General features: G+C 38.2%; 1 protein-coding gene across 1 annotated transcript in view; it reads right to left on the reverse strand.

The window, feature by feature from the left end:
- tyn (trynity) overlaps window positions 1–18197 on the reverse strand; it is a 73723-nt gene extending 55526 nt beyond the window's left edge. The window contains exon 1 of the mRNA XM_066285613.1: window positions 17873–18197. The gene's annotated coding sequence lies outside the window, so the exon portion shown is untranslated. The remainder of the gene's footprint in view (window positions 1–17872) is intronic.
- Between the last annotated feature and the right edge of the window lie 3687 nt (window positions 18198–21884).

Raw genomic sequence — 21884 nt, forward strand, 5'->3', positions numbered from 1 at the left:
AGCACGCTCAGGCAAAGTGTTGATGACTCAAGACGTATTAAGAGAAATTTGTTGTATGGTCTAGTAAATTTGATCACTCTGTGTACGATTTTGTGCAATATAATGCAAAAAAAAATTATTATTATTATTATAATAATTGCTATTGTTAGTCCGAAAAAGAAGCGCGTTTACGAGTCTTAAGCGGACATCTTACGGTTCCAATGGTGCCAGCGCAAGTAATAGCGGGTACTCTCCCAACAGATCTGCTAACCCAAGAGAGGGTTCAGGTGCAGGAAATGGACCTGACACAAGAGCGCTGCAGGGGAGAAACGCTACGTAAGTGGTAAAATAAATAAGAAAATGAACCATTAAAGGGCTAATGGACAAAGAAGCTCATTCTTATGGGTACTTAAGCTAGAAACACATATGTGCAAATTATTTTGCCACTCGAGCTCTCCGTGGACATGGAAGTTTTAAACACCATACTAATAGAATTGGTGAAACACGCTAAAAGTGCCCTCATTGCGAAGAGGCCAATAGGCCGGAGCGCTTCTCTTTTTTGTCCTAGATTGGAGAAGCAAAGACTATTGAAGATGTAATTGGGAACTGAATGAAGAGAGAAGTGAAACAGTATGAAAGGGAAGGAGAGAGAACGAAGAGGAGACCGTTTTGACTAAGTACTAGTGAACCACAGACAGGCATCCCTTCAGTGTAATAGGGGTTGTAATACTCAAGAGAGCCGTGCGGTTTCCACCAAGGAGGATTTCCCACCAAAAAGGAAGAATATGAAGAAGCTTTTAGTGAGTACAATTTCGCGCCTCTTTCCCCTCAACGCACCTTAACTCCCGTGGATTTGTTGCAGCACGGGCAAGAGGGCGCGAAGGGTCAGGGGGCGTCAGGGTTAACCTGGGCCATGGCCTTGTTTTTAAATATAGGACTTCAAAATATGTAACTGAGTAAGTGTTTTTCTCAAAACTCAAAGTAACCTGAACTAACCAAATACAAAGCATTTAATTTCAAACAGTGAGAAATCACCTGCTCTCCGACCGACTCCGAAGTAACCTGAGCTAAGTGGAATTTACAGGATATCATTGCGAGTTTGCAATTCAAGTATCTACCTAGCGTGAATTTAAAATAGTGGTACTCCTAAAGTAACCCGAACTAACCTGAATTTGAAATGCGTTCTTGATATCTGAAAGTAAATAGCTGTTGTACATGCTTAACATATTGAGCGCCATGGCAAACACCGGTGTCGGATTCAGGTTTGCTTTATAAGGCCACAAATGATGCCGGTGTCCGCTAATATTTTATTATGCCACGCCCCACGGGCCCGGATTGTAAGTTTAAAACTCGTTGTGGCGACCTCCTAATTTTTCCCCATTCCCGAACGGGACAAAAAATTATCGTAGTGTCCTATCCTTATGGTAATGCCTTTCGTGCCTGCAAAAGCTAAAGTTAAATTAACTATATTTATCTCGTTAACTCTCAGGGCCTTAGCAGACACTCGAGCTAAAAAGTATAAAAGAGTTTGAGCAAGCCCTAAACACCTGTCTAGTCGACTGAAACTAACTGCTTAAGGTGTCTGTCATTCAACCCGTAATTTATGTTTGCAAAGTGTGTCTGCTCTGGGTCCCGAATCAAAATTGTCCCATAGGGCCACGGCAGATAACGGTGTCTGTCAGCCCCTTCGTTAAGGGGTCCCTTGATAGCAGTCGCAGTATTGGGCGCGGTCCGGCCGGCCCCCAAATGTGCAAGTAAATATATTATTTGCTTACTGACTAAGCTTAGTTTTCGGTTAAATCGCCTGATTCCTGAACACTTCTTTTGAGGATAAAGACATGGAAATGTTTTTTTTGTCTGGGAGGATCAGAAAGGTACATAGTCACAACAGGGACCTTTTTGATATACAAATTGGCGATTTATCCATGGAGAAAAGTTTAAATTTCTGAACAGATGTCTGCCTCTCTTGGAAAATTTTTGATTTTTTTAATGGCCCCGCTAGAGCATATTTCTGAAGTCATTTGAACTAACGGAATTTCAATCCTGCATCCATCCTGGACGCCCCACGTGAACACTGATCATACTTTCCATTACCTTCATTTGGAGTTGAATTACGATTGAAAAATAGGGACAAAAGTGAGTCTGAATCTCGGAAATTGCAAAAGACGCCAGATCGTCATCTGCACGAGTGCGCCTGCGATCAAAAACTAATAAGGCGGATTTTTCATTTAAACTTCACGGGTTTGTGAAAATATGAAATTATGAAATTATTTTGCTGGTGGGTCGGCGGCAATGTGTGCGACATCTGTGCAAACTTTCATGACAATATCTGCTAAAATTTCTGACTACCATGACGTCATCATCATTACGGGAGGTGAGAGTCGAATCTATGCAAACGACCCGAGAACAACCGACCAGTTCCGCGAATGTCGTGCAAGAAAGACTGAAAAGACTGCGTCAAAGTAGCTCAAAAATCTAGGTCTTGTTGCCAGTTTCCTTCGATTATCGTCGTGTTGTCCATTATGAATTTCTTCCGTCAGACCGGACTGTTAACAAGGAATATTATTTGCCCGTTATACGTCGTTTGCGTGACGCCATCCGCCTCAAGAGTCAGAATTATGACCAGACAATTCTCGGTTTTTACACCACGATAATGCACCGTCCCACACTTCGAGAACATCTTGTCAAAAACTCGACCCACGTCGTTCCACCGTATTCGCCTGATTTAGCACCGTTCGACTTCTGTCTGTTCGACAAGCTCAAAAGATCGCTCCGGGGACGCCGTTGCGACGCGATTGAGGAGATAAAAGCCGAATCGAAGGAAGTACCGAAGGCCATCTCGGGAAACGACTTCTCCGGCTGTTTCGAAGATTGGAAAAACGATGGAATACGCGAATGCATTGCGCCGGTCCGGGGGCACCTCGAAGGGAACGAAATTTATCTCAAAGAACAGATAAAGATTTTTGATTTTGTGAATAAATTCACCATATTTTTTTGAACAATTTTTTTTTATACATTCCAAGTTCAGAATTTTCCGATATATCGACGGTCGAAACTAGATAAATGGCAAAAAGTATCAGTTTTCTTAAAGGAAAATTTCGAAACTTTCCCCTAGAATTGACGATTTCGTAGTTCCATCGGCAGGCCGCCGCATGCTCGTCCAAAGTTAGTGCCACCCCCCAAAAACGAGAATTTCCATGACTCACTGGGAAACTAGAGGAAATGTCGCAACGCCCTGTAGGTTTGTCGAAAGAATAAACTTTATTTTACCAATTAATCTTTGTAATACTAAATTTTGAGCTGCCAGCTTTAGTAACTCCCCAACCACCTAGAAAATTGATTGATGCCGTTTTCAAGATCCGCTTTCTTCATGCTTCTTCGTTAAACTAACCTAAATTCCATCACTTCCATAAATCCCTGTAATAATAAACATTGCACTCATTGTTGATGGTAATTATTCCAACACGTTGGGAAGAGCTAGAGTAGATAATAACAATTTATTATAATGTTCGCAACAGGTGCCACTTAAATGATTTATTGCTTCATGTTGATTAATGTATCAAAACAATTTGAAAAACTCGGTTTAAGCTCAAGATTTAAGATTTAGAAAGCGATTATAGTAATTACATTGCAAGTCTTTAAATGGGTATTTAATGGTTTTACACGTTCCTACACTCCTTGACTAAATTACAGGCCACCCCACTTTTTACGATAATTGCTAATTTCAGCGGACAAAACCTTAAAAATTTTTTAATGTTTTGCAACATTGCAACTAACAGACAACAGACAAAAACAACTTTTTAATAACGCAAATTCATTTCTGGTTCAAATGCGAAAGGAAAACAACATTCCAATACGACAAAAACACGGGCATCCTTTCTATATCTGCTGATTACCTCCATAGTCTTGCCATTTAGTAATGTGTGAATCCCCTGTTGCTTCCTGAGATTTCTATCAGCCGGCTTGGACGCGATTTAAAAAATGTATGTGTTCTTGTTGGATATTAGCCCACTTTACCACGACGAAAGCATTGAGGTCCTCTATGGGATCGAACTGTTTTCCGTGCGCATAAACTGCTCGAGGAAATTCCGCCCAATAATTCTCAATAGTGTTAAGATCTGGTGGTCGGGCCGGCCAGGGTACAACTGAAATATGTTTGTCTTCAAAAAAATGTTTTACTGTTCACGCTGTGCGTTGTTTTGCTGCAAGATGAACCTCCCCCTTGTCGGCTCTTCCCCTCATTCAACTATCTGATGATATATTTTGTTTCGTTAATATTTGGCAGACAAAATATTAATCCAATCTCTTCGCAGTACCCAATCCCGACCAAAACCATGATACCTCCTCCCCCTCCTTACATGAGGAAAAAGATCCCCATGTAAATCGTTGAAATAATAGCGATATCCACCGTGACCATCTAAATTAAAACGTTTTTCATCACTGAAAGTAACTTGTCTCCATTTCTTTTTCCATGTTCAATTGCGAATTGTTTTCTGTCGGCTTTGTGGTTTTTTGAAAGAAGAAGTTTTGTCTTTAGTTTTAATCGCTTCAAATTTCTGGCTTCTTGCGCAAAGCTTTGGACGTTTCTGATGTTTGTTTGTACTCCGGCTCGTTCACGAATTTCCCATGCAGCGGCTGCAGTTTCCGGACAGTTGTTGCCATGGACCTGTCTGTGTTCTTCTTTTGGCCATAACCATCGCCTAGCCCAAGAAAATTCCTTGTAATTTGCCGAGTTCCATTTAAAATTCCAACAGTTTTTGAAATTGTCCAGTTTTTTTCGTTCTTCGAACTTCTTTTGGCTCCTCGACAAAACATTTTCTTTTAACGTTGTTTTACTGAATTTAATCGTATTAAAAAATAATAAATAAATAATAACAGAACGGCTTTAATGTTTTAAAAATGAACTATTACGGCGCTTTGGACAAGGTCGTGTTTGAAAATCGAGCGTGACCTATATCCTTGTCGCCTTGGAATTTTGGAACTTTTTTTTTCGCATTTCAACCAGAAATGAGTTTGTGTTATCAAAAAGTCGTTTTTCGTTTGTTATTGGTATGTTGCAAAAGCAAAAATAACTCGAAAAAGCATACCAGAGTTGACAGTCATCATAGAAACTCGGGGTGGACCATAATTTTGTCAGGGAGTGTATTTTGTTAAGTTGAACTTGCCAGAGCGCTTTAGCTAGAGATGATCTTGGTCTAGGAAGGTTGCGGGTTGTCAGGCATCAAAAGCAGTGAGTATAATTTACCATTAAGTCTAAAATAACTGGAATATTTAAATTGCCTTGTTGTCGAGTAGAAGACATGACAACCGCTACATCTTGGATATCAAAGTTAGAATTAAAATGACTCTGACCGCCATTAAGCACAAATTTAAATACGAGGCGAATAATAATTGCTCCTCCCTATAATTTTCGTGCCACTCTTGTCAAATCCGAAAGAACAAGCCTGAAAAAAGGAAAGAAAAATACAAAAGCGCGTATATGGTTAAAAAATAGAACATAATGCTTCATGCTGTCCGATGGCCTATCGTCCAACATTCTCGTTTCTCCACCGAACAAGCTCTTGCACCAACCAGATAGAGATTTACTGCCGATTAAAATAATTATCGTGCATTAAATTTTTTTTCTCTCTACTTTGTACTCGAACTTTGATTTATTTCCAAGGTCCCTCCGTATTTTATCTGCAAGGCCTTCGGAATGTAGGCTGTTGTAGAGAATACCAGCGCAGACAGTCGAGATATGTATAACATGTACACCCAGTACATGCAATTATACATTTTTCCGATTTGGTCTGCTTTGACTTGCCATAAGCTTTCAATGATTAAATATGTTGATGGTTCGGACGTCTTGGTAATTCATCTTGTGGTATTGGGGGCATCTATTGATTTCAGTGCTTCAAAAATACCTCCGGAGGAATGAGACTCGTTGGCGCCTCAGAGTTCTCTGCCGACGTGAAATTCTACTTTAAAGTAATGGGAGCGTTGTTTTCCCTTCAGCAATGCATACTGCATGCATAAATCGCTCCTAATTTTGCAAATTCTCTAGAAATTTAACGAGAACCTGAAATCATTTCCCAGGTACAGATAAGTATAACTAGCGGTTAAATACTTCCGTTAAGTCCGCAAAATCAAGTTATTTATAGCTTTTAATTTCCTACTTTAATTGGGCAGTAGTTCTACATCCGCGGTACCGCTCGTCAGATCTAGAACGAGACAGGCGGTAATTTTTGTCTACACTTCGCCCACTTAATTATTGCTATATGTGTTTGTAGGTTGTCTTGGTATTACCCGTTAACACACAAAAAAAGAAAAATGTGTTAATTTGATGACGAAGTGGCAACAATGTAGGTCATAGGGGAATAAATCGTCGCAGTCGGAGATATTGTAGATCAAGAAAATGATGCGAAGAACAAATCGTCAAGCGATTGTTGGTTCAAGTGAGAACTTGCACACATTCCCTCACACGTTAGTCCAGATTAGGTCAGGTTAGTCGAGGTTAGTTCAGGACAGTTCGGAGTGGCTGCAAAGGAGGGCGTTGCTCAGGGCGATATGTGGTTACCGGACAGCGTCACTGACGGCTGCGCAGGTAATAGCGGGGTGCTGCCTAATGACCTTCTGACAGTACAGAAGATGGAAACGGAAGGAACAGGGGGACGACACGGAAAGGAAAGGATGCGAGGGACAGGAGTCTGAATAGAATGCAAGTGGGATAGAATGAATGGACAAAGATGGTGCAGTGGACGACGAGACTGATAGCAAACGTAAGGGAATGGGCGGACTTTGGACATAAAAGGACTGACTATTACTTAACTCAGGCCCTCAGCGGGTATGAGAGTTCTGAGAGTTACCTTCACAGAATAAGGAAAAAGGGGCCGAAGTGCCAGTACTGTGGGGAAGTTGGCACCCCTGAGTGTGCGCTATTTGCGTGCCGGGAGGGAGCTATACCATACATTCAGCGTATTAAAAACGTACTTGCCAGCAAGACAATGCACAGTTCATCTACAACGTCGCAATGCTAATGCGCTCACTTGGCCTCCGCGCTCTCCTGATCTTGCCCCGATGGAACTCATACGGGACATGATAGGAAGACGAGTTACCACTCTGGAGAAATCATCACGTACTTTAGCAGAATTACGCAATGCAATTCAAGTTGCCTGGAATACACTACTGCAAGGGAACTTTGGCCATTTGTTTAGAACCATGCTCAGACGAGTTGCTAAGTATGTAAATTCACAATATTCACATTGTCGGAATTTCAAAAATTTTCTGCACTGCAGTTGACTCGAAAGTTACATTATTTATTCTATATAGTGTTGTTAATATGTTTATGAAGTTTCATTAAACTATGTGCATTATCTCTAGCCGTTGCGATTTTTATGAAAATTGCACAATCATGGACGGATCACCTAGTACGATCTGTTTAGCATTCTTAAGCGGATACTTTGTGGTTCAATGCATAAAAACAAGGTTTGAGAATTTTCTTGGATAATGCGACTTTGCGGACATAGATACAAGGAAGATGCCAGAGTGTCCATACCGTTGGTGAGTAAATTTAGAGGAAAGCTAGAAGGATTATTTAAAGACCTAGATAAGCACCATGCGATAGGGAGAGAGTTGGCGGAGGATTGCGAGGAGTGGAAGGCATTAGAGTGGGTCGTTTGGGAGGATAATGCGCAAGAAAAGTGCTGAGGAAAAGAAGAAACTTGCTGAATGAGCAGTAGCTGGAGCGACTTAGCGCCCTGAAAAAATGCCGACGAGGCGATTTCGGGGACAGGACGAAGAGAGGGGGTGGTTTTATCGGGTAGGTGGGTGAAAAATCCCGCATCACCTGACTGTCACCAACGGGCCAACAATGACCCCCAGCCACGTGTTTTTAGGTAGATATCCATCTCTTCGTGGCGCCAAAAAAAAAAGAAAAAAAGATGCACCATAATGAAGAAGCAAAAAAAACTCACACGTGTTATGGGGGAGGAACGAAAACATCAAATTGAAGCACCTATAAGAGAAGAAATACACGCTCCCAAGAGACTAATGGCATCTAATCCGTAATCATCATTTTTATTCCTTTGTTACATGCATCATCGCAACAATGCAATTATTGTTGTAAGTAGAAGGTGAGTGGCCATAATCAGACACAAATGTTCCTATGGTTTAATTATACACCAAAGATACTAGATGTTCTCAAACCATCACCTCCGTCATATTTTTCAAGCAGTGTCCTATCAACACATATATGGAATTTTGGTTAACGGATATCATTAAGGTAACATGCATTTATGCACGCTCATCTTATTAGAAATTCCTAATCTTGACTGCCAGGGAAGCCATAGGTAGAAACTGTTATGCTCATTATACCTGGGATACCAATTTCGTATTGTATGTTAATCGGTACCGGCGAATAGTACCGCAAACTTGGTTGTAAAAAAGTGTTAACCTCCTTCGGTTTGTGAGATAGTGAATTTCATAGGAGCGGCTGTTGGTTCAATTTTTTAATTGAAGGCTACTGAGCTTTGATGGGATGAACACACGTTATTTAATAGATGATCGGATCGTGTTATGACTAGGTTCTTTCGATCAATTAATTCTAAATTATATATTTTTGCGTTGGCTCGGCTAACAGTAGTTCAAGAATGAGAAAGCAGCAGATAAATAATAATTAAAAGTTACTGTTTCAATAACAGAAAATTTTGTTCAACAATCATTCATTATCATATGAATTGGTGCTTGCTATGCTTTAGGGTGCCGCACCAACTGTAACAAAATCATGACATGTGAATGCTTATCTACGTCAATCAAACCAGAATTACTTCTGATTCTTTAATCTAAAAAACATGAAAATTATTTATACATAGAGTTCTGTTTCTCACAGAATTCCCATGAAAGTAGCATTTTTATAGCTCCCAAAAGCCGACAAAAGTACCTCACCGAAGCACTTTAAGCCGAACGAACAATTTCACAAATTACCACTTATTTTTCATGAAGAAATGCGAGATCTTAATGCATCTCACAGTTCTCTTATTATTTTGTTTACAGAGATTTCAATTAAAATCTAATAAACCCAGATGATTACAGCATTACGGGTCTAATTTGTGAGTAGTTGCTCGATTCAAAATGAGGCTCTAATGTTGATTATGTGCTATTTAAGAGTGTGGTCTTTTGTCAACGATGCTCCAAGAAGTTGAAGGACGTTTGTGGCGGTTGTTGCATTAGGTGATGAGTACGAATTAATTGAAAATCGCATTGATAATTGTTGCTGAGATAGAAACTTGCAGCTCATGAGGCTTAAGGAACGATGACTTAGTCGAAGCTTTTTTTGTTTGTCTAAGACGTTTGAATTTTTTTTTTTTTTTTTTAATTTACATACAAGCATTGTTATGTTTTCAGTTAACTGTAAACGCAGATCCCCTGCAAAACCAACAACAAAGCCACATTTAACAGCGACTTTTTAAAAGTTTATTTCGATTTTGCATAGTTTCCGCTGTTTTCAACGCAAAATCCCGGATTTAAATGTCCATTCTGACTACTTTTAATAAGCAACTTTTTCGCAATAAAAGCATCTCGTTTGATTTTTCGGTTAAATTTGAAGTTTTTCGATGAAACGCTTTTTCAGCATTTCGACCATTTTTTCGGCATTTTTTGCTATTTTTTGCACGTTTCGACATCGACAAAGCTGATTTTTACTAAGCAGATTGAAACACATTTTGCAATGTTCCACACTAAACAACCACATGGACAATTATATGTTCAAGTCAAAACATTTTAAATTCGCGATCAAAACAATTCCGCGAGTTATCATGATGGATGAGTTCGCGGATTGGCATTGCGATAATTGACTGATAATTCAGCTTGAATATTGATACAAATGTTATCAAGCAGCCGATCCAAACATCATATCCATAGAAAGAACGTGAATTTATTTAGTGCCACGAAAACTCGAACTTGGAAACCAACTTTATTAGCTTCCAAGTTCGCATGGCTGGAAAAACTTCCTCTCCTTAAAATTTCCTATGAAATCCATCAAATTGTGTGGATACGTTCAGACTAGAAGATTGATTATTCTGGGAGAATGATACATGCAAGTCCAGGAGATCAATAAGCATTGATAGTGCTTCACCTGGCTTAGCTTAGAATTCAATTCAGCCAATTTAGATACAATAAGGGATAGTCTAATCCAGAACCTGAGTCATTAATTATAATGAGAACATGTTAGATCGGCAGCTAGTCGGTCGCTTGGGAACAGGTTTTGCCTGTACCCTTGCTACTACAGGAGTTCGCTTACAGAAGTGATCGACTACAGGCCGCCTGTATCCATTATGCATTGGTTAGATGACAATTACCCCGCAAGATGTATTGGATGGTGCGGTGCGACGGAGCGGCCCCCTAGGTCTCCAGACTTTAGGCCGTTAGATTTTTTTTTTGGGGACACTTAAAATCTGTAGCGTTCAAACCGCAACTAGAAACGGTTGAAAGGGTAAGACAGCGAATTGTTACTGGGTGTCGTGCAATTCCTAAGGAAAGTTTTGCCGATGTGCCTCGAGAACGTCAAAATCGTTTGTGCTCTTTCATGGAAAATAACGAACTTCCATTATAAAAAATTATAAATATTGAGCGGCAAATCTTACGCGTTAATTTAATTGCAATAAAACTTTGAATTAATTGTCAGTTCTATTACTTGTAATACCGGTTTCTGTTAATAATTATCATTTAGTCTTTTCTGCAACAATAATTGCGTTAATATTTAAAGACAGCGTGCTAGTTTTAATCGTCCGATTTTTGAAATGTGTGAAGCGTAATCTCGAATGTTTTAACATACATTTACATCTAGAGCTTGTTTATTAAATAATTATTATCTAACTGAGGATTTGTACCTGCATAACTGTAAGGATGGAGGCGAACGAACCTATAAATTTCGTCTGTAGTCGTGCCAACAGACATTCTTCACCTTTTACGTATAACTTAGATTATTGCCAACTCTCTCTAAAATCTTCTAAGCGACAAATTGGCCTATTTGAATTATTCGACTTCCTGGAAACATAACGTTTGGAATTATGATTATTAAAATTGCTAAATCCCACATAGAGGCCTAAAGTCTGGAAATTCCTTTAACAAGCACGCAAGTCAATGGCCAGGTACTATATAATACCTACCTTGCACTTTTATGTTCTCAGGTTCACTTTCCTATTAGTACATTAAACATGCAATCATATATTTCAGAAATGTTTATTACGTAAATAATCGTAAATTTCTTCGATATAGTGGAAAAGGAAATCCAGAGAGAATGCGGTTTGTGTTTGTCGGTTGTGGTTTCAATTAGATGCACACAAACTGCAAATTTGCGTTAATAATTTCTATATTCGACATGTAACTTTGATGCTTATGAGATACAGATGGGTACAAAAAGTTGTAAACTTTTTACAGCGAAATAAAAAAATCGCGAGGAGTCAGATCCGGGCTTCGGGGGGGCCAGTGGATGCCTCGCCCTCGAAAACGAACTGAATCACAGACAAAGCCAGATTACAGTTGTGGCGAGTGACCCTGCGCCGAGCCATTGTTTATGTTCCACCTCTATACGTATTCTACGAATTTTCTAGAGCTCAACCAAACATAAACTTTTGAACCGACCTGTATTAGCCCATCATCGGGTGAAACCTCGAAAACAAGTTTCTTATCAACTGAACCACGAATCATTTTGAAACATTTCAGAGATTTACGGTGTTTATTAGTTAATTCGAATTATTCAAATGTTGAAATTTCTGGGTCAAATCTTCAAGTCCAAGGCAGAAAGCTGTGAACGTTATAATGTAAATTATCCTAAGAAACTAATTTAAACTAACGTTACGGGTCAATATCTGAAGAAATTCTGATAATGTAAGCTGACAATACGACAATAAATTAGACCTCAGATAGTAAATTTAATGCCTTATTCTCACGGAATGTTGCCTTCCCAACATTCTCAAGTGAGCATTTCCGACGTTGCGAGTGGGTTTCTTGTAACGGTAGGACATGCAGAACTGTTGGAATTGGTACTCAACTGATGTTTTCCGAAGTCGAAGCTAAATTTCTGGACAGATTTCTTCGAAATTGCATGAGAATTCGTCTACTTTATACTAAAATGACCAGCTCTTTTCCAACCGAATTAATCCCACAGTTTTCCTCTAATTCAAAATGTAGCTGGAGCTCGAATCATCCTGTAAATTATTCACTTACTAAGAGCTTATACCTGTTTGAATAATAACAGGGCAGGGATGTCTTAGCGACGAGAAACAGACGTTTTATGCTATCCCATCGATTTTTCTTTATTTTAGAAATTCCTCGTTAATGAGGATGCTTTAGAACATCTATGATAACTTCTAATAGTTTTCGCTGTAATTCCCTATGAGAATATTCCAGTTCTTAGCATGTAATTTCCCATGCTAATCACGGCGAGTTTATGTTTGATACCATCGACGTATCGATAGTTGATTGGTTCACACAGCCAAAGCCAAGGATTATGTAATAATTACACCTTTTTGTTTGATTAATGAGAAGGATTTGGAGAATTTTCTACCGGGCGTTTAAGCGAACCCCGGACATAGAAGATTAACATCTAAACGGGTTTTTATTTTTTTTTTGCGCCTGCGCGGATTGTCCAATTGAAAAACTTTCACGGAACACGCACGACCGGCCACCATTCTGCAATTTTTGCGATCTTCCAATTAGAACGGTTTTAGCTCAAAACGGTTCCGAATTGCAAAAATTTGAATGTCCCCAGTAACCGTTCGAGACCACGATTGGTCAGCGTCAAGGTCAGAATTAAACAAACACAAAGTCTTAACACTGACCAGTCGAAGTAATCTTGAACGGTTACGCGAAACATATATATATATTTTTTTTTAATTTGATTTTGTGGCGTTGAGTACTACGACCTCTATGTAAAAGTTTTTCGATTGGATAATCCGTGCAGGCGCAAAAAAAATAAAAACCGACGTCTCGTGTTCACCTCCTATGTCCAAAGTTCGCCTGGACACCTGGTATAGTTACGCCTCGCGGAGCTTTTTAGCCATGTACGAGTGATTCCAATTTGGTACTGACTAGATACATATGTTCGCCTTCGTGGGTTCAGGAACCCAAGAATTTACGGATTTTGCTTAATAATAATTGAGCAATTTGTAACGCATAAATCTTATTTTGCTCCCGCGGTATGAAGTTTAGCTTCGGTAGCTGCTTTTTTAGTTATTTAACTTCACATTCTAAATGCCGCTAAAGACGAACAGAACAGAAGAGTTTTTGCCATCAGGGCCTTATTATTTAATTTGATTTCCCATTGTGCTGGGTATGAAGGTTAAAAAGCTCCTTTAGTTATTATATTGATAAAACGCAAAAAAATTATAATATTTTTGATTTTTGTCTTGTTATTAGAGCTAAGTGTGACGAACCATTTGGTTTTAGGACTACATAGAATTATTGTATGCAGCGTTAAATTCTAAAGTTCAGGTTATTTCTGCAGTCACGTTTTGCTTAGACACCTGGGGCTTTGCCCCGATGCAGAAAAAAAAAATCCAATCATGATTTCTGAATTGTGTAGCTAAGGGCATGCAATACGCGGGGCATTTCCAAAAATGAGGGCAATATCCTGGAAATGAAAAGTTCTTGTTGAAATATTGCACTTATGCTTACAAATTTCTCTCCAAAAGCTCGCGCTTACGGGAAAACAGCCCTTCAAAACTTGATAGCAAGAATGCTGTTTCCAAATAACTTTTCTTCCGGTCGATGGAGTTTAACGTTAAATTTACTTTCAAGTATTAAATGTATTTTTAACAATTCCAACACAAAAATTTTCTTTATTTTCTAGTCTAGGTGACAGTAGAAAATACACGCGAAATTCATTTCATTTTACCATATTTATTGGCATGAATTATTGACGCCAATTTACTATCAATTGGAAATTTACTTGCTTAAACATGCAAAAACCCTGGCGCCGACGATTGCATGCTGGTGTAAACTCCGCTTAAGTACCAAACGCCCATCGTCAGGGACTTGAAGAACTGATAAGTATGGGAGGATGATTGAGATCAATTATACTGATCAATCACTGAATGAAAATGTAATTTTGCCGTCGTAAATAACCATCTCATTTTCTGTTTTATAAAGCAAGTTTTAGCTATGTATGAAGCACTGACGCCAGTTTTATTCGTGTGCAAAATACATTAAAAAAAAAAAAATTCGAACTGGCAGTAAAACTTATATTAAATAAATTTTAAAAAGCAGATAAACTTTTTTTGCTTTGATTATTCGGAAAATTCAATATAAGCAGTTTTGAATTTCAAACGAAAACTCTTTGGTTGGGACAGGAAAATGATTCTGTATAAGTTAAAACTGCATACTTTTATTATCTTTAATACATTTGTTCAGCGCCTTGAATAATATTTTCTTTCCAAAGATTTTTTTTGGAAGTAATGAAACCACTGCTTCCTTAGCCAGCTGTCTCAGCAGTCCATTGTTCCGGATCCATTATTTAGGACCATCTATCTGTGCAGTCCATTGTTCGGACTTGATTTAATTACCATTTCGTCCCTCATGCCATCCAGTGGTGGAGTAAGTCTTATTCCGAATTTTAAGTAATAATTCATGAGCTCTTTAATAGAATTGAGTAAACAGCAATTGCTCGTTGTCTCCTTGATTTGTTTAACTCGTGTAGTTTCATTTTCCGTTTTGATCGTTGTGATCAAGTCCAAATCACACTTCGGGGATATTTGTGGTTGTGGCACAACTTCTCAATTTTCTTAGCCTTTTGAGCAGGGCATTATTTTTAATTGGCCATCCGATTAAACAGTCCTTTCATGCAACAATTTTTGGGATTGGACATTGTTGTTTTTTCTCACAGCTTAAATTCAATACGTTTTGATTCACACCGAGTGTTTGGCCAATTTTTGACGAAGGCAAATTAATAGTTAATTTTATGTTAGGCTACCTCCAAAGCGGAAGTTAATAACTTCCCTTCAAGTCGCTGGTCTGAACTGACCGATTGTATGATTAAAGGACTCCGCTGGAAAAAAGGGCAACGCATTTGGCAAATTACGTGGAACAGGGAAACGTTTTTTGGGGGAAATCGAAAGATCTCTAGCAAATCCATCAGTATGTTCATAACCGTCTAACACAAGAAAGCACAAAAATAAATAAATGATAATAATAAATGAATTTTTTCGCCGCTGGCGGTTAATTAAATAAAAAATTCCAGTGTTACTCAAGTTAATTGTCCCCTTCTCGTAGCTTCCACTCAACCACCCTCATATGATATCAATCTGAGAAATTCCAGTATTCTCTGTTCAAGTTGTTGCAAATAATTAAAAATATCCATAAACTTTTCCTTGAAGCACTCCATGTAATTTTCGAAAATTCAAAAGTTGTCCTTAACGCTCGAGCTCTCTTTCATTCTCCAAAAAGGCCTTAATTCCAATTTAAATGTTTGAAAAGACGTGGAAATTGCGGCCATTAACATTGTACGATAATTATTATTAATTTGTTCAAGCGATGATTCCCTAGAACTCTTTCATAATCAATAATTATAACCACGAATATAAATCACTGAAACCTGCTTTTGTCTGAGAGATCTCCTCCCGAGGCATATCAGTCCTCTTTATAGCATCTTTATATCCTCTTTATAGCCCCAATTTCTTTCACCCATTCCAATCTTAACCTAAACTCATTTGTAGCATCGTTTATTACTTTGTCCCCCGTTCCTTGCACTCTTCAAACAAAACCTACATTTATTTGATCGTTTCATTAGCATGAACTCATAACTTCTGAATATTGCAATTTATGGGCATTAACCGTTGTCAGCCATTTGCAAAGCAAATCGTATTATCCAGCGGGTCAAAAATTTCATTCGTTCTGTAGGAATTTGGCTTGGGAATTTAATGATAAATCAAGGTAAGTTTAAAAAAAAATTCAGACGATAATATTTTCTTTGATAAAAATCTAACAAAAAAATAAAAAAGTTTTATTTATTCCCGACCTCACGTTTGATTTTTTTTTGAAAAGTTGCTCTATCGAATTTTTCATGAGTTGTTTGTTGTTTGAAACTTCGTCGAAAAATTTTCAATTTGAAAATTGAAGCGTTTAACACGGTGCTTTTGTAAACTATGAAATACATTCTGTAAGATTAAAACTAACATGTTTTGGATAAAAATCTTTGGGCACGTCGATTTACTTAATTTTTTTTTTAATATTACTCAAATTAATGTCGTCATCGCTATCTGAGATATGACGTCATCGGACACTATTAAAGAGCATATTTTCTGAAATATAAACCGTAAAAACGAGGGGGTGACATAAGATATTTTTTGAGAAAAATGGCATTGATTTAATTTACAAAAATTACAAAAAAAAATAAGAAAACCATCAAATGCGATGTTCAAACTGAGCCCCTTCCTCTGCCTGACAATAAGCAAGGCAGTAAATAAATTCCTTTTGAACATTGTCGACATCTGGAGTTGTAAGTCGTATCTCTTCACGAATCCGCCTTTTTAAATCGTCCAAATTTAAGAGCTTAGTGAAACATACTTTTCTTTTTAAATATCCCCACAAAGAATAGTCAAGGGGTGTTAGGTCAGGAGACCGAGCTGGTCACTCTAAAGCTCCTCTGTGTCCTATCCAACGATTCGTTTAAGTATGCCGGCACAGGTGGTGGATAAAGGGGAGGCGCTCCATCCTGTCGAAATCTGGATATTTGTATTTCGCAGATCGGACTCTTCTGAATCGAGATAAAAAAATAACTAGCGCTGGGACTAAGTCTTCGTAAAACTTAAATATCGTTCTTTTCGTAGAGCACCGTTGAAAAATTAAGGACCCAGAATTCTACTGCATATTATGGCATACCAAACATTCCGTTCTTAGGGGTGTTGATTATGGAAATCCACCCCCAATGGGGATTATTAGAAGCCCACCAACGACAGTTTTACCGGTTGACGTAATGGCCATTTAAAGTAAATGCGGCTTCGTCAGAGAAAAATATTATTTTTACAAAAGTTTCATCATTGTTGAAGAGTCCTTGCATTTGGTCGCAAAACTGATTTCGACGATCGATATCATCTTCAGACAGCTCATGAATTAATTGCGCTTTGTACGGACGGTGCATAGTCGTTTTCAATGTATTGTGCCCAGTAAAAGCAGGTTTGTTAAACAGAGTTAAAACGTTGTTTACTGTGAAATGTGGATCTTCTTGTACTGCTTTCAAAATATGTAATTCTTCGTCTTCAGATATCGAAGATCGACCAGTTTCACGTAGATCTCGGACATGTCCAAACTCCCTACGCTTTTTTAAATTTTTGATACTTTGCTTTGGTTATTCATTGGTTGCAGATCAGGATGAATTATGTTAAATAATTCTGCAGCTTCTGTTTGGACACGCGCCTTATCATCAAATCCGATCATGCATAGCACTTCACTTCTTTCCCTTTCGGTAGCAGCTTGGCATTTTTTAATTAATTTTAAGCGGTGAGCACTACGGAAATAATTATGCACACAGAATGCAAAATACTCTTGACTCAACAACAAACATCAACAACGGTGAATAACAAGCGTTGGTTTGCGTGCTTCGATGGTATTTTTTCAAAAAAACGTCTTACGTTGCCCCCCGTTTTTTCGCGGGTTATACTTAGAACAAAATGCTCAGTAATGCTTTGAATAAAAAAATTGGAGTTGTCATTTTGAAAAATGGCCGACGATGCGATATCTCAGGCAGCGGTGACGTCATGAGTATGAGTAATCTTGGAAAAAAAATTGAAAATTATACGGACGTGCCCGAGGATTTTTTCCAAAACGTGTTAGTTTTCATACTAATGAATTTATTACATACTTTACGCAAGCACTACATGTCAAACTCCCTGTAATAGTGCAAAAATTAATCAAAATTTACCTTGAACTGAACTGGGGACTTTCCAAATTTCACTCGCAGGCGCCGCACCGTTGCCGACCCTGACGTAACAGTTCACGAACGATGAACTTTTCACACACTTGAAAACACCATTCACAATGTCAATGCCGTCGACAATTTACTATTCCGCGATTACTGAAACGTGTTTGAAAATTGCCGATTTCCAAGCAAGACTCCAAGAAACGGTAAAGACACAGTTGAATCGGTACGATTTCCTGTAAAAAATCGAGAAAACGTGCGAAGAAGTTGAGAAAACTGCCGGCTAGTTGCAATTGGTTCTTCTGGGCTCTAGGCCTTCCGCTATAGAAGTAAGCCAAGGAAGAGTGCGTCTTCGTTTTTACGCTAAGAACAAGACCAAAAGGCCGTACTATTGGATGGCGTTTCGGCTAGCCGAGTAACACTCGGTATTAACAGTTAGACGCACTGAAGAACTTGACGACGCTTACATTACTTAAATCTAGTTTACAACAAGAATCTCGCGGTTACGGAATTCACTGTAATCGAATTTCAGACTTATTTGAGCTTTTCCAAAAGAGGGACAATCTCCCAACCGAACTGCCCTTTTCTCTTCCTCGCGAATTCCACCACTAAAAAATCTAAAATGCAAATGAGAAGAGGACTGCTAACTTGAACTAACCTGAACCTGTCCCCTGTCGAGGAACCGAAGATTTCATTGCTGAGCATTATTTCATCGTATATTAAATATCACTCATTACACCAAAAGTTATCACGTAGTTCTAAGTTTCAAGTTACCTTACTTCCTTTTAGGGCTAAAATTACTCATACGCTGATAAGTTTAGCAGGGGCACAGTTCCTATAGAAATTGAGCTATGAACCGTCCTAACCCTTTATTTGAAACTTGCCAAGAACTTTACTGCAAAATTTAGCAGAACTTCTATAATTTGGTATCTATAGTAAACTAGGTCAGGTCAGATCGGATCGAGTTAGACTGCTAGTAGATCTGACGATAGCGAATTTTACACCGTTTGAAAGTGATTTTGCCAACAATTCAGACATCTCTTCACCATTTTTTGTGAGATTTTGATTTTAACAAAAACTTATGCAAAAATTAACTTACGCAAGAACTTGCAAATGCTTCGGCATAATGATTGATGATCCTGGTCTGTTAGAATCGTTGAATGAAACACATTTAAATTTAGTAGAGAAAACATAAGTCAAAGACGAATGAAGATTGATGAGGCTAACCTGGTCCTAAAATGTCACAAATTAGGCCTGGGAATCCAACATGCAATTTCCTTTGCAAATTTAAGTACAAAACCTTAATGCCTCAAAAATCCATTAAGACATATAAGACCAATCTCATCCTAGAGCATTTCTACCTGATAGTAGATTCCAAAAGCAGGATATGATAGATGTTGTCTTTGAAATAGTGAAGATCTGGGGCCGGTAATCCAAAACGTTCAACGGAGCCATTTTCCCTGTCTCATCTGACATGCTTGCAGATTCTAGGACAGACATTCTAATATTTTGAATGAATTTGGGGCTTTCTACAGATGAAATTTTTGCATCTTTGTCATGTGTCTCGTCAATAATTTCCAACCAGGAAGTTAGACGCGTGGAAAGTAGTGATATAGAGCCTGGTTATTAATAATTCAAGCTTAAACATCAACGGGTTTCTTCTTTAGCTGAACCCCACCACCCACGCTAACCACGAAATCTTCATTTTACCGAACCATAGGTGAAAAGTGTGTCAAAGGAGGATTATAGATCGCCACACATATATCAGCAAAAAGGTTTTTAAACTGATAACCGTTAATATAAAGCTTGCATAAAATATTGCAACACGTTAATAATTTTCATAAACGTGATGATTTTAAAAAATACTCAAACACGTATGATTTTATTTTAATAAATACATTTAATGCATTACTTTCGATTTTCAATTGGAAAGGCGCCCATTGTAGTATATCAAACGAAAAGTAATTCAATACAACGGTATGCTCAGCACTAAAATGGGGCCCCACAAAAAAAATCGAGGGGTGTAAGATCTGGAGATCGTGGCGGCCATTCTATTACGCCTCTTCTACCGACCATTTCCTAGGGAAATCTCATTAAGATACTCTCTCATAGCCACATCATAATGTGGTAGTGCACCATATGGTTGGAAACAAATATTATTGGCTACTTTTTCTATATTTTCTCCAGGAAAAATTGCAATGATTGATGAAAATATTTCGTTTTGCAATAAGTGCAAGTGAGATAAGTTGTTTACGTTTCCCTCTATGCAAAATAGATTGATGAACTGTTGGTCGATTATACCCGTTGATACATTGAGTTTTTCTGGATATTGCGTATGCAGAGTGTGCATCCAATGAGGATTGTCTGTAGACCTATAGCGACAATTACGTCGATGAATAGATCTATTTGAACAAAACGTTGGTTCATCGGAAAACGTAATTCTCAGAAAGAACCTATTATTCTGTATGCCTTTTCCTTGCACCAATTCAGAAAACTCCATCCTGCGATCAAAATTTTCAGGCGTCAATTTTTGGGTAACGGAAATTTTGCATGGATGAAGTTTTCATCATTTTAAAAGGTTGCTTGCTGATTTTGCAAATACATCAAATTCATCAGCAGATTGGTGGGCTGCATGAAATTTTCATCGATAGACGAAGAACTGTCTGGAGTTTTATCGCCGCCAGTTGGTGCCCGAGTCTTCCACATTTTGGAGAAGCTTCCACACTTTCAGTTTGTCGAAATGTATTATTAATCCGGCAAACAACACTTTTATCAATAGATCGATCTGATATTTATCATTAAATATGCGACACACTTCTTCGTAAGTTCCTTTGCGATTTTCCTACCCCGAAAAATTAAAATTTCAATTCTTCGCTTTTCAGATAAACGACCAATTCTTTTGACATTCTTACTGTGGTAGATGCATAACTGTTAAAAAAGGGGGGAGCTAATTTATACTATTCCCCTTTTTTTAGTATGAACTAGGTGCTTCTTTCTTAACACTTGTATATATTTTTATTACTTAGTAACAGAGTCGTACACGTACAACTTGATTGTGACGACACTAAGGAAAGAGAGCGATCAACCGTCTTTCCAGCCTTCAGAGTAAAAAAACTGGACACTAACCATGGGCGTATCCTGGCTAGAGTGCAATTAAAACTGTTTAGCATAGCATAAAGGCAGTTATCCTGCAGGATTTCATTTCTTGTAAAAGGTCCCGATTCCAGACGCAAACACTGCTCTTTTAAAATCGTAAGGAATACCGCTAGGAAAATTCCTGCCGACAGGGCACCTTATGCTTAATCTTCAAAGCAGCGTTGTGATTCTATCCTGCACGATAACGCTAACCATAGGCGCAACGCCGGGAATACATCACCCTGGCCCACCTCATGACAAATTAAAATAACAATAATAATAATAGTAAAATAATTATTAAATCTAAAACAATAAGAAGTGAATTTACTTAAACAATTGCTTAAATTGCTGGTGATTTGGAATTTCTACAAGTTATGATTATTTTTCCACCTCCTTTCAAAGTGAAACAAGGATGGAGTGTCCAACTTTAAATCTTTTCAGAACGTGAACTTTGTTCTTTTTTTTAGAAACTGTAGATTCAATTTTAGTTCTGAGAATACCGTGGTATCCCTCATTGAATAACCTTTCATTCGATGTAGGTACCACAACGGGCGTCTTCCCATTTGAGCATAAAAACTTGGAAGGGGTAGCTGGATAGAGGTGAAAAATTCGGACGTCGAAAATGACGTGTTAAATGCCTTTTTGCAAATAAAATTTACGCGTTTGGGCATTAAAAAAAATCTACCGAGTTTATTAAATTTATGAACGTGTTGCAGTACTTTTTATAAGCGCTGTATAAATTGCGGTTATCAAATTGATCTGTGGTCATCTATCTCTTGGAAGCGTACTGCAGACATAATTCACCATCAGATGATGAATTTGTGAATGTATAGTATACTAAGCCATTAATATTCATAATTTATAGCGGGACATCAGGAGT

Source organism: Euwallacea fornicatus, chromosome 9 (assembly GCF_040115645.1).
Source record: "Euwallacea fornicatus isolate EFF26 chromosome 9, ASM4011564v1, whole genome shotgun sequence".
In the NCBI taxonomy this organism is placed as follows: Eukaryota; Metazoa; Arthropoda; class Insecta; order Coleoptera; family Curculionidae; genus Euwallacea; species Euwallacea fornicatus.